We start from the raw sequence: 10025 nt of genomic DNA, 5'->3' as shown, positions 1-10025 counted from the left end.
GAAAAACAAATATCATATATTAACGTATATATGTGGAATCTAGAAAAGTGGTACAGATGAACCAGTTTGCAAGGCAGAAATAGAGACACAGATGTAGAGAACAAACGTATGGACACCAAGGGGGAAAAGTGGCGAGGGGTGGTGGTGGGATGAATTGGGAGATTGGGATTGACATATATACACTAATACGTATAAAATAGATAACTAATAAGAACCTGCTGTATAAAATAATAAATAAAACTTTAAAAAAAATGCATGCAGCACAAGAATAAAACATGAATGCCAGCTCAGAGGCAATGAAGTATAAAACCAGAAATTGCTTCTTAATTCCTTTGTCAATTAAAAATAAATAAAAATAAGTTAAGAGCTTGGCCTTACAGTTTTTCATTTTTGTTTTTTTTAAACAAAATTCACATTTTATTTAGCTTGAAATAAACTATACAAAATTGATTTTCTTCACCAAAAATAACAGCAATATTTTCTGTATTATTCCTAGATAAACCACAAAACACTTATCTTTGTAGGTTTTCTAGGTTTTGCTTGTAAATCAAGATGAGGCAATAGATACAGTCATGGAAAAAGACAGAAGAAAACAGACAAATCAGTTGTCATTCTCAATGACCTCTGATCCTGTCTTGACCATGAAACAGAAGTGTTCAACATATACCTGCCAAAAAGCTTATGAAGATGTAGGCTCAATAAAGGAATGTAAACAGCAAGAACCAGACGTGGAACAACAATGGCAGGCTCTTCCATTCAAACTTTAACTATAACTTGTTCCTTTAACTTCATTTGATAAAGACAGAATCTACACTGAAATCCTTGTATGGCGATCTCACACGTTTCTCTTACAGTCTGACAATTTTCTTAATGGTCCCTTACAGATTTTTAAAAGCATACTAAAAACTCCTACTATTCAAAGGTCAGTCATGAGCTTCATTGTAACGTTTCATAAAATGTATTCCTTCCTCCCATACTCCTCAAAGTTTATTTCTTCAAAGAACCGATAACTCAATACCTGACAATTGGATCCACAGTGATAAATTTTATGTCTAAAATGACTTAATTAATACGATTCCAAACTGCCATTAGCAAAGATCACACAGAGTGTAACATGGTACTTTCAGTGGCATCTTCTGGAAGAATAGTTAGGTCTCCAAAGCATGGGAGTTCAAATGGGCCATTTAAACAGGCAGATTATCAATGACTAATGTACTCAATGGGAGGCCTACAGGTCAAGATATTCGGTGATTAAGTGGCCTACGTACACCTTACAACTTTTCTGTAAGATATTTTCAAATTTCTTACAGATTTTTTCAAATACCAAATATAAGAAAAAGCCTATTTTAAAAGTCTCTTAAGTATTTCAATGGTCTCTGAATTATCTGTAGGAAGCTCTGACTTACTTGTATAGAGTTTGATATATGTATCCACCATTAAATCCAAATCATGTTTTATATCAAAATTTATGTTAAGCAAAGCCAAGTTACTTGAATTTTGGTCTGTCAAAGTGTTCCTCAGGTATGCTTTGAGACGCTTTTGCCCATTTTCATAGCATTCATTCTCAACCTTCATCACAGGAAGAATACATAGGACCTTCAGCAATGCATAAACATTAGGGAAAAACTTGATGTCTGGCAGATGAAGGGCTTCATAAATAGTGGATGGAAGTTTTATATCTTTCCCTCTGTGTTTCCACTTGATTCTCCAACACTGCAGCTCAGCAGACAGCGTGTCAGGATTAGGTAAATCACTTCTGTACATGTCAGCATGATGCTCCTCTGATGTATTAAATTTGAGCTGTCCCATGACAGAGGGTACCAGAGATAAGCATTTAAGAGCGTTGAGGTGCTGTTCTAAGAATATATCTTTCAGTTCCTGAATAATGTGTTCCACTGTTGGAACGCTTCGAGTTTCTTTATAGTAACTCTCAGAGGTTAGCTGAGATTCCAGGTTACTATGCTGAGCTCTGTGAAATTTCCCTGGGAGTTTCATCTGAATACCAAGTTTGGTTGCCAAATTTGTGGCTTCCTCAAACGAAAATTCATGATAAACTTCGATATTTTCCATCACTTCATTTAGTGAATGCAGCACTGCAGTCAAACTACTGGCTGCAAAGAAGACATCAGAGGTTTGCCCCTGAAGATTTTTCCCAAAGGCTCTTGTAAAAAATAGAACATTTTTAAGAACAACAATGGTAACGATGAAATCACAATCTGTTACCACACTACAGAGTACAAATGCTCAGCCAGCTATACAGTTATTCCATCTAACATTTGTGTCACTATTTATACCATCTAAACACAAAACAAGTGCTTGTAGGAGGTCCACTAAGATTTCAAAAGCATCATCCCTGCCTGTCCACTGAGAATGGCAAATTTCCTTCAGTTCTTTGCCCCTTTCTTCGTTGTTCTGAAAGAGGACAGAAATTACATTGTCAAACTCTAAAAGCAGTTGTAGTGATTGATGGAAAAAAGAACAAACTTCCCCAGCTGTTCCTAATGCGAAAGATACTCCCATAACAGGCACTGATTTTGCCAACCACATATTTAAGGCACAGGAAGAGCAGAGTGTGTAGGTAGCTTAGGGATGTTTCCCTAAAAGTCTAGAAGCAACAACTTTCATTTTGGAAGAAAATCCACTGGACACAATGTAAGCCTGGCCACGACAGTCCTCCATGTTTAATCCCCACTTCTCAGTTATCGTAGTGTGAAATTTCACAGCCAAAATTTCTGCATCAGCTTCATAAGGCAGGAAGCCCACAGATTCCTCTCTCAGGTTGTGAGCTTCGTCAACAAACCTCACCAACACAGGCAGGTGCTCTTCCCCTGCTATGTCCACCACATCGTCAGTGACGATGGAAAAGAAGTGAGAGTCTCTCACTTCCCTGAGGGTTTCTTCCCGAATGCAGCTCTCACAGATCTCTAGCATCTGTTTCTGTTGTGTTTTCGAACAGAACAATGTGTTAACTGCTGTTGTCTCAAAGCGCTTTCTCAGAACCTCTTTGCCAGAATTCATCTGGCACTCCAGCAGTGCTTGAAAGTTATCAGGAGTAAAGAGACCTTCTGGGATTTCATCAGCTTCATGTCCATCCAGAGGTATGTTCTGTTTATTTCCTTATGGTTTGGTTCCTGTTCAGAAGTTTCATCAGTTTTTTACTGTTTCAGTGTCGTGATTTCATCTTCATGCATCGGCAGGCGGACGCGCAACCACTGCGCCACCAGGGAAGCCCGTTCACTCAATTCTTTATTCGTTTTCTGTGTCTACTGTGCGGATTATTCAAATAGCTGGTAAGATCAGATATTGTTGTTATGGCATTATCTTGAAGAACTGTGCTATAAGGACTCTCCCAATGACTTCACAAGTATCTGCTTCAATTAATTTTGAGAATAAAATAACCCCAACCATTCTTTAGTTTTCTGATGCCTCTGCAAAATGTATAGTTCTACAGATCATAGAAGTCTCAAAGTGGCACACAATCGATAATGTTTATTTAGTTGATCAGGTGTTTTATCTTCTTAGTCTGCTCTCCTACAATTCTCCACCCACTTCTGGCATCTGGCTGGATCCCGCGGGAACCTAATAAAGGCCAGGTCCGACTGCGTGCTCCTCCCCGTGCAGCTGGGGGCCGCGCAGAAGTTCGGCATCGTTCTCTGCACACGCCGGCCGGCCCAGCCCTCCCCTCCCCCCTCCTCAGGGCAGCCAGCCCGCCCGTAGGGGCCGGAGAGGGTAGGCCTTACAGTTTTTAAAAAGACATTTCTGAAAGTGAGGATTGTGAATCCATATGCTGTATTTCTAATACCCAGGGAGCCCTTACAAGATACATCTGCTGAAAAGCAAAGCAGAGATTCTGGGGTACTGCCTAAAATAAAAACCTACCACTTTGTAAATCTGCATTTACTTTAATATTTATCATTGATTAAAAACCCAGTCAGTTAACATTTGTAAATATGAAACGCCCAAAAGCAAACTCATCAGTTGGAGTCTTTTTACATTTCCCATACAGACCATGATTATCTGTTTGCACTAAAGTCCTATTGTTTTATCACAACTATTATTGCTTCCCAGGAAGCAGTGATTGAGGTTTGGCCAAACGTGTGAATTGCACAAATCATACATTTCTTCTTATGGGTTTCATTAACCTCAATATTTGGCACTACTAGAGTAATAAACAATTAGAATTCAACAATGAGATATCAATAAGGCACTATGTAATAAATATGTTACTATTCTAAAGAATTACTAGAGAAAACAGGTTAATGGACCGTGGTACGTTACGAAGACCTTAGATTCAGTATGTCAGAACTGGAAGAGCTCTCAGAGGAAGTGTTGCTTCAGATCACTGACTTAGTCTTGGAGTCAGTAGTCTTCTGGACCCCTGTCCAGTATACTTCCAAGTTTGGGATTTTTTATTTGTGTATGTGTGTATGTGTGTGCATGCATTTCAGTAAATATATTCCCTGTCTGAGGTTCATATCAATTTGGTTAATTCCAAGATTTTTCTCTAGAGCAAATCATAATCTAACCAAGTTTCATAGAGATAAGCTCCCATTTATGGATATTAACTCTTGTTAGTTCTTCACCCGTGACATATTCATATTTGGAAGAAAAAGAAAGATAATGGGGAGAACTTCCACATTACAAGCATTTTCCATTATTTATAAACATAATTTTTCACATGTGGCTTCTTAGATGTATATTAAAATGTTACATACCAAGAAATTAGCTATAGAATCATTCCTGTGGTCTTCTAAAGACAATTGTACCAGTTAATTTATTTTAGACAAACTAAGAAACTAGGTAAACAGAAAAATCACCTTGAAAATGGAATTGCACAGCAATGACAAGCACATGGGTCTTTTTAGTGACTTCACAGAAGCCCACTGCCACAATATATCCTTCTAAACTCTCAAGAGAATGTACTTGAGGACTCGGGGAGGGGGAGGGGTAAGCTGCGACAAAGTGCGAGAGTGACACTGACATATATATACTACCAAATGTAAAATAGATAGCTAGTGGGAAGCAGCCGCATAGCACAGGGAGATCAGCCCAGGGCTTTGTGACCACCTAGAGGGGTGGGATAGGGAGGGTGGAAGGGAGACGCAAGAGGGAGGAGATATGGGGATGTATGTATATGTATAGCTGATTCACTTTGTTATACAGCAGAAACTAACACAACATTGTAAAGCAATTATAGTCTAATAAAGATGTTAAAAAAAATAAGCTCTCAAGAGCGGACAATATAATCATATAATAACCGTTCAAACTTTTTCTCTGATTTGGGTTCAACAGCTATTCTGACACAATGCTCTCCTTGAAGGACACCTCAGCCTTGTATAACCCTTCCTTAGAACGTTACATGATGCTGTAAACCAAGGCCAAGCTCCTCACTCACATTATCAGGGCATTTTGTCTCATAGCCTTATCAACTAAACGTGCAGTTTGTTGCTTTTTCTTTGCTTACATCTCCCACTTACTCAAATGAGCCGACTTATTTGCCCACTTATCAGATTTTATCTAGATAGTAGAGTTTAGAGGAGAGCTCCATGCCAACCCCCTTAAGGGAGAGCTGCAAGCTATAAAACTTCTCAGCTGTGGTGTGGAATTGGCCCCTCAGCAACAATGTACTCCATTGCCTGTCACCTGCCCCCTTTTGTTTCAGTGTTTCTCTGTGGCACAAAGGATATGGGGCGCTGATACTATAGTGATCTTGCTTTTGTTGACTATGTAATACATTGAATCTATTTGGGCTAATTGGGTTTTTTTCCAGCAGAATCTGTCATGGTGTCTGACATACTGTGTATCAGTAAACGCCTCAAACTCCAGAGTAAGACAATCTGAATATAAATCCCAGCCCTCTCACTTATGGGCTGTGTGATCTCGGGCAAGGTGCATAAACTTTCTGTGTCGTCATTTCTTCATGTTATGTATCATCTAAGTCTCCATGACAGTAAAAGAGCAAGTTCGCTGTGTCAAAGTCCATTCAGTGTCATACAATGAGCTATGCCACTTTTTTCATCAGCCGTCACATATTCATTGAATAACTATGCACTAGACTTTACAGACAATACAGCTTTTAAGACACGGAATCTGTCCCCATGAAACCACTTCGTTGGGAATACTGGAGTAAAGGACATGCACTTAATGAGTAATATGCCAAATAAACCCTCCAAGAGTTCAGAGGAGAGACAGACCACTTTGACCTGGGGCCAGAGTGTGGATAAAATCTAGATATCTTCTCCATTTAATCCCTAATATGTTTTAACAAAACCATAGTTGTCTTTCCTCACTATTCCAGAAATGCATCAACCATTCCTTAGTTAAATGATTTTAGACACCAACATTATAATGATAAACTCATAACTTACACAGTATAAGCACAAAAAGACCTATTTTTTTGTTCATCTTGTGAAATTTATTTTTGTTCAACTGTTTATTTTCTGCTTAGAAAAATTATATACTCATTAAAGATATTTTAAAATACAGAAAACATTTTAAAAACCATCTATTACTGTGTTATTACCATTAACAGTTTGGGATCTTTTCTCCCATTTTTTCTATGCATTTTTACACTGTTGAGCTAACATTGCATAATTTGCTTTTTAAATAACTTTCTTCCTCTTAGTTTAAAATATGTAAGACAGGAAACAAAAGTTCCACATAACTGTACTATCAGTTAACCCCAGATGACATTTTTTTAAAGTTATACGCATGAGTAGAAAACTCAGATGGTATAATAGTGCATCCTTCCACTGCACATATATCAATATATATGCTGTATAATATGCCAAAAGATCTTCTAATGTTTTCAATCATTTGAAATTACAAACTATGCTGTGTTGAATATTTTTATCACCACATATCACATAAAAATGGCTGGATAAGTTTTCACCAAATTTGCAGGATATGTTTAGAATAGTCTGACTCAAAATATAGGCTATTTGAAATACAGGAGCTTCACTTTTTGTGAAACTTCACTTCATAAAAACATGCTTCAAAGCAGCTATAGCAGAGGCCTCTATGACTGCTAATCAGGAAAGCACTGTCATATGTGTTAAGATGCCAAGGAGAAAAAATCAAACAGTGCTTAAAGAGAAGCCCCTTTTTGAAAGTCACAAAGGCAGATACTCCAAATTACAAGCACTGCTTTTCTATTGAATTATTTCTGAAATAGATAACTCGATGTTATGTGATCCAGAGTAACAACAGGGATAGTATTCATATTATGATCATTGATAATTAACTTGAGCAGTTCAGAAGAGGCCAGCTGAAAAATAATTGCCCATTGCCTGAAGATAATGAACAGCATGAAAAAGTGATGCAAAGCTGAATAGAGGTTACTAACTCCAAAGGATTAATGCAGGAAACAGAAGAAAACTTTAGAAAAAAAATCCTCGGTGATATTCAAGAAAATTTTGTATCCATAAAAGAGTAGAACAAGCTACTGCGATAAAAGGGTATAATTGTAAAGCAAACAGTTTATGAACATTATAAATATAATTGCCAGATTAAAAGAGAAAATACTGCCTCAAAATAAGGCCTAATAGCAGAAGGGACATAGCAAGAAATCAAATTAGATGTCTGGAAGATCCCATTAAAGCATTCTTTTAGAATATTTGGGGAGGGGTGGAAGGAGAGATAGGAAAGCTAAGAAAGAAAAGTTATGAGGTATGGAGAATAGATATAGGGGAGTCAAAGTCTTTCTAATAGAATTTCCAAATGGTGAAGAAAGGAGAGATGGGAAAACATAATTTAAGGAGTAACAGAAGATACACCTCCCTGAGCTGAAGACTATCGTTTTGAAGCAAAATACTGAAAAATAGCACACTATGGTATGTTGCTTGCAAGAATGACCACAATTTTCCCCCTCATTGTATCCGTGCCCCTTTGCAATGTGACTTTGAAGTTCCTCTCATCAAGGAGCACCTTGAATCTGACTTGGCCTTGTTGCTTGCCCAAGATATCCCACATTCCACTAATAGAATGTGGTGGAAGTAACATTGTGTTAGTTCCAAGCTGTATCTCAAGAGGCCTTGTGTGCTTCTACACTTGCTTGGAACCAACCCTCTGATTACTATGCGAACAAGCCCAGGCTACTCTCCTGGCAGGTAAGAAGTGATGTGGAGCAGACACAAGCCATCACTGCTGAAGCCTTCCTAGCACCCAGCTGACCTACCAGATTCTCACAGACACATGAGTGATCCCAGCTGAGACCAGAAGAACTGCCCAGCTGAGCTCAGGACAAATTGCCAACCCACAGACTTGAAAGAGCCAAAGGAACTACCTATGCAGATACCTGGTGGAACAGTATTTTAGGCAAGGGATCAGTGTGTGCAAAGGCCCTGGGGTGAGAGCATGCCTGCCATTTCTCAGGAAAAGCAAGGAGGTCAGTTTGGCTGGAGTGGAGTAAGTGATGGAGGGAGGGGTAGGAGATGAAATGAAAAGAGGAGTATGGTAAATTGTAAAAACGGCCACATATTATTCCCCTTTCTGTATCCTCACCCTTGCACTATGATATCACAGATCCTTCCCTCAAGAAGTAGATTCTGTATTTCCACTCCTTGTATCTGGGTTGGCCATGTGGCTTGCTTTGGCCAATGGGATATTAGCAAATATAATACAAGCAGAGGCTTGAAGAGCACTTGCATATAAAGGCTTGCTCTCCCGATGTTCCTGAAGCCCCTGACTGCCATGCAAGAAAATCCAGGCTATTCCCCTGGATTATGACACTCAGTCACTCTTGTCATCCGAGACAACGCCTAGTCAGCCCCGAGACATGTGAGGCCATTCACTATACCTGCAGATGCATGAGTGATTCCCGCAGAGATCAGAAAAGTTGCCCGGCTGAGCCCAGCCCAAATTGCCAAACCACAGAATCGTGAGCTCAATAAATAATTTAAGCCACAAAATGTTGAAGTGTTTTGTTATACAACAAAAGTTAATTGATGCACATACTTTAAATTATGAGAATAATGTGAAAATCATGGAAGATTTCAGAGAGAGGGAATAAAAGTTTAGCTGTAATAGCTGGCATTGAATTCTTTATCCATAATATGGAATATTATTAGACATTATGATAATGTTCATAGAGTTCTGAAAGGAAAGGATTTTGAACCTAAAATACCATTGCAAAGAAATAGGCTTTGGGGATACCAGAAAGCTATCATCACCTAGGGGCAGAGACTATTTCCTTTTTTTTCTTATTAACATATTCTGCAATTAAAAATTGTCTGCATTTAAGGTATATAATTTGATTATTTGATATGCATATACATTGTGAAATAATCACTCTAATAAAGCTGATTAACATTTCCATCACTTCAGATAGTTACCACTTTCTTTTTTCATTCATTTGTGTGAGTGTGTATGAGAATAGTTACGATCTACCTTCTTAGAATAGTCCAAGTATAGAGTAAAATATTGTTAATCATAGTCACATTGTTGTACATTATCCTCAGAATTTATTCATCTTGTATAACTGAACCTTTTCAGCCCTTGACCAAAGCGTCTCCATTTCTCCCTCCTCCAGCCCCTGGTAACCACCATTCTACTCTCTGCTTCTATGAGTTCAACTATTGGGCTGGCCAAAAAGTTCATTCCTGTTTTTCCGTAACATCTTACCGGAACGAACTTTTTGGCCAACTCAATATTTTAGATTCCACATGTAAGTGAGTATTCATCTTTATCTGGCTTATTTCACTTAGCGTAATGTCTTCCATATTCATCCAAGTTGTGGCAAATAGCAGGATTTCCTTCTTTTTAAAGTATGAATAATATTCCATTGTGTGTATACAGGCATGCTTGGAAGATATTTTGGGTTTGGCTTCAGCCCATCACAATAAAGTGAATATTGCAATAAAGCAAGTCACATGAAATTTTTAGTTTCCCAATGTATATAAAAGTTATGTTAACACTATAAACTATTACATGTGCAATAGCATTGTCTTAAAAAACAATGTACATACCTGAGTTTAAAAATACTTTATTGCTAAAAAATGCTAACCATCATCTGAGTCTTCAGCAAA

The 10025-nt window shown here is 38.1% G+C and overlaps 1 pseudogene; it reads right to left on the bottom strand.

Annotated features, from left to right (window-relative positions):
- Nucleotides 1-1341: 1341 nt before the first annotated feature.
- Nucleotides 1342-3647, bottom strand: LOC102974456 (52 kDa repressor of the inhibitor of the protein kinase-like; annotated as a pseudogene).
- Nucleotides 3648-10025: the final 6378 nt, after the last annotated feature.

The sequence above is a fragment of the Physeter macrocephalus genome, chromosome 21, assembly GCF_002837175.3.
Source record: "Physeter macrocephalus isolate SW-GA chromosome 21, ASM283717v5, whole genome shotgun sequence".
Classification (NCBI taxonomy): domain Eukaryota; kingdom Metazoa; phylum Chordata; class Mammalia; order Artiodactyla; family Physeteridae; genus Physeter; species Physeter macrocephalus.
Note: the sequence above shows the minus strand (reverse complement) of the source record. Positions and strands in the feature narration are given on the sequence as shown.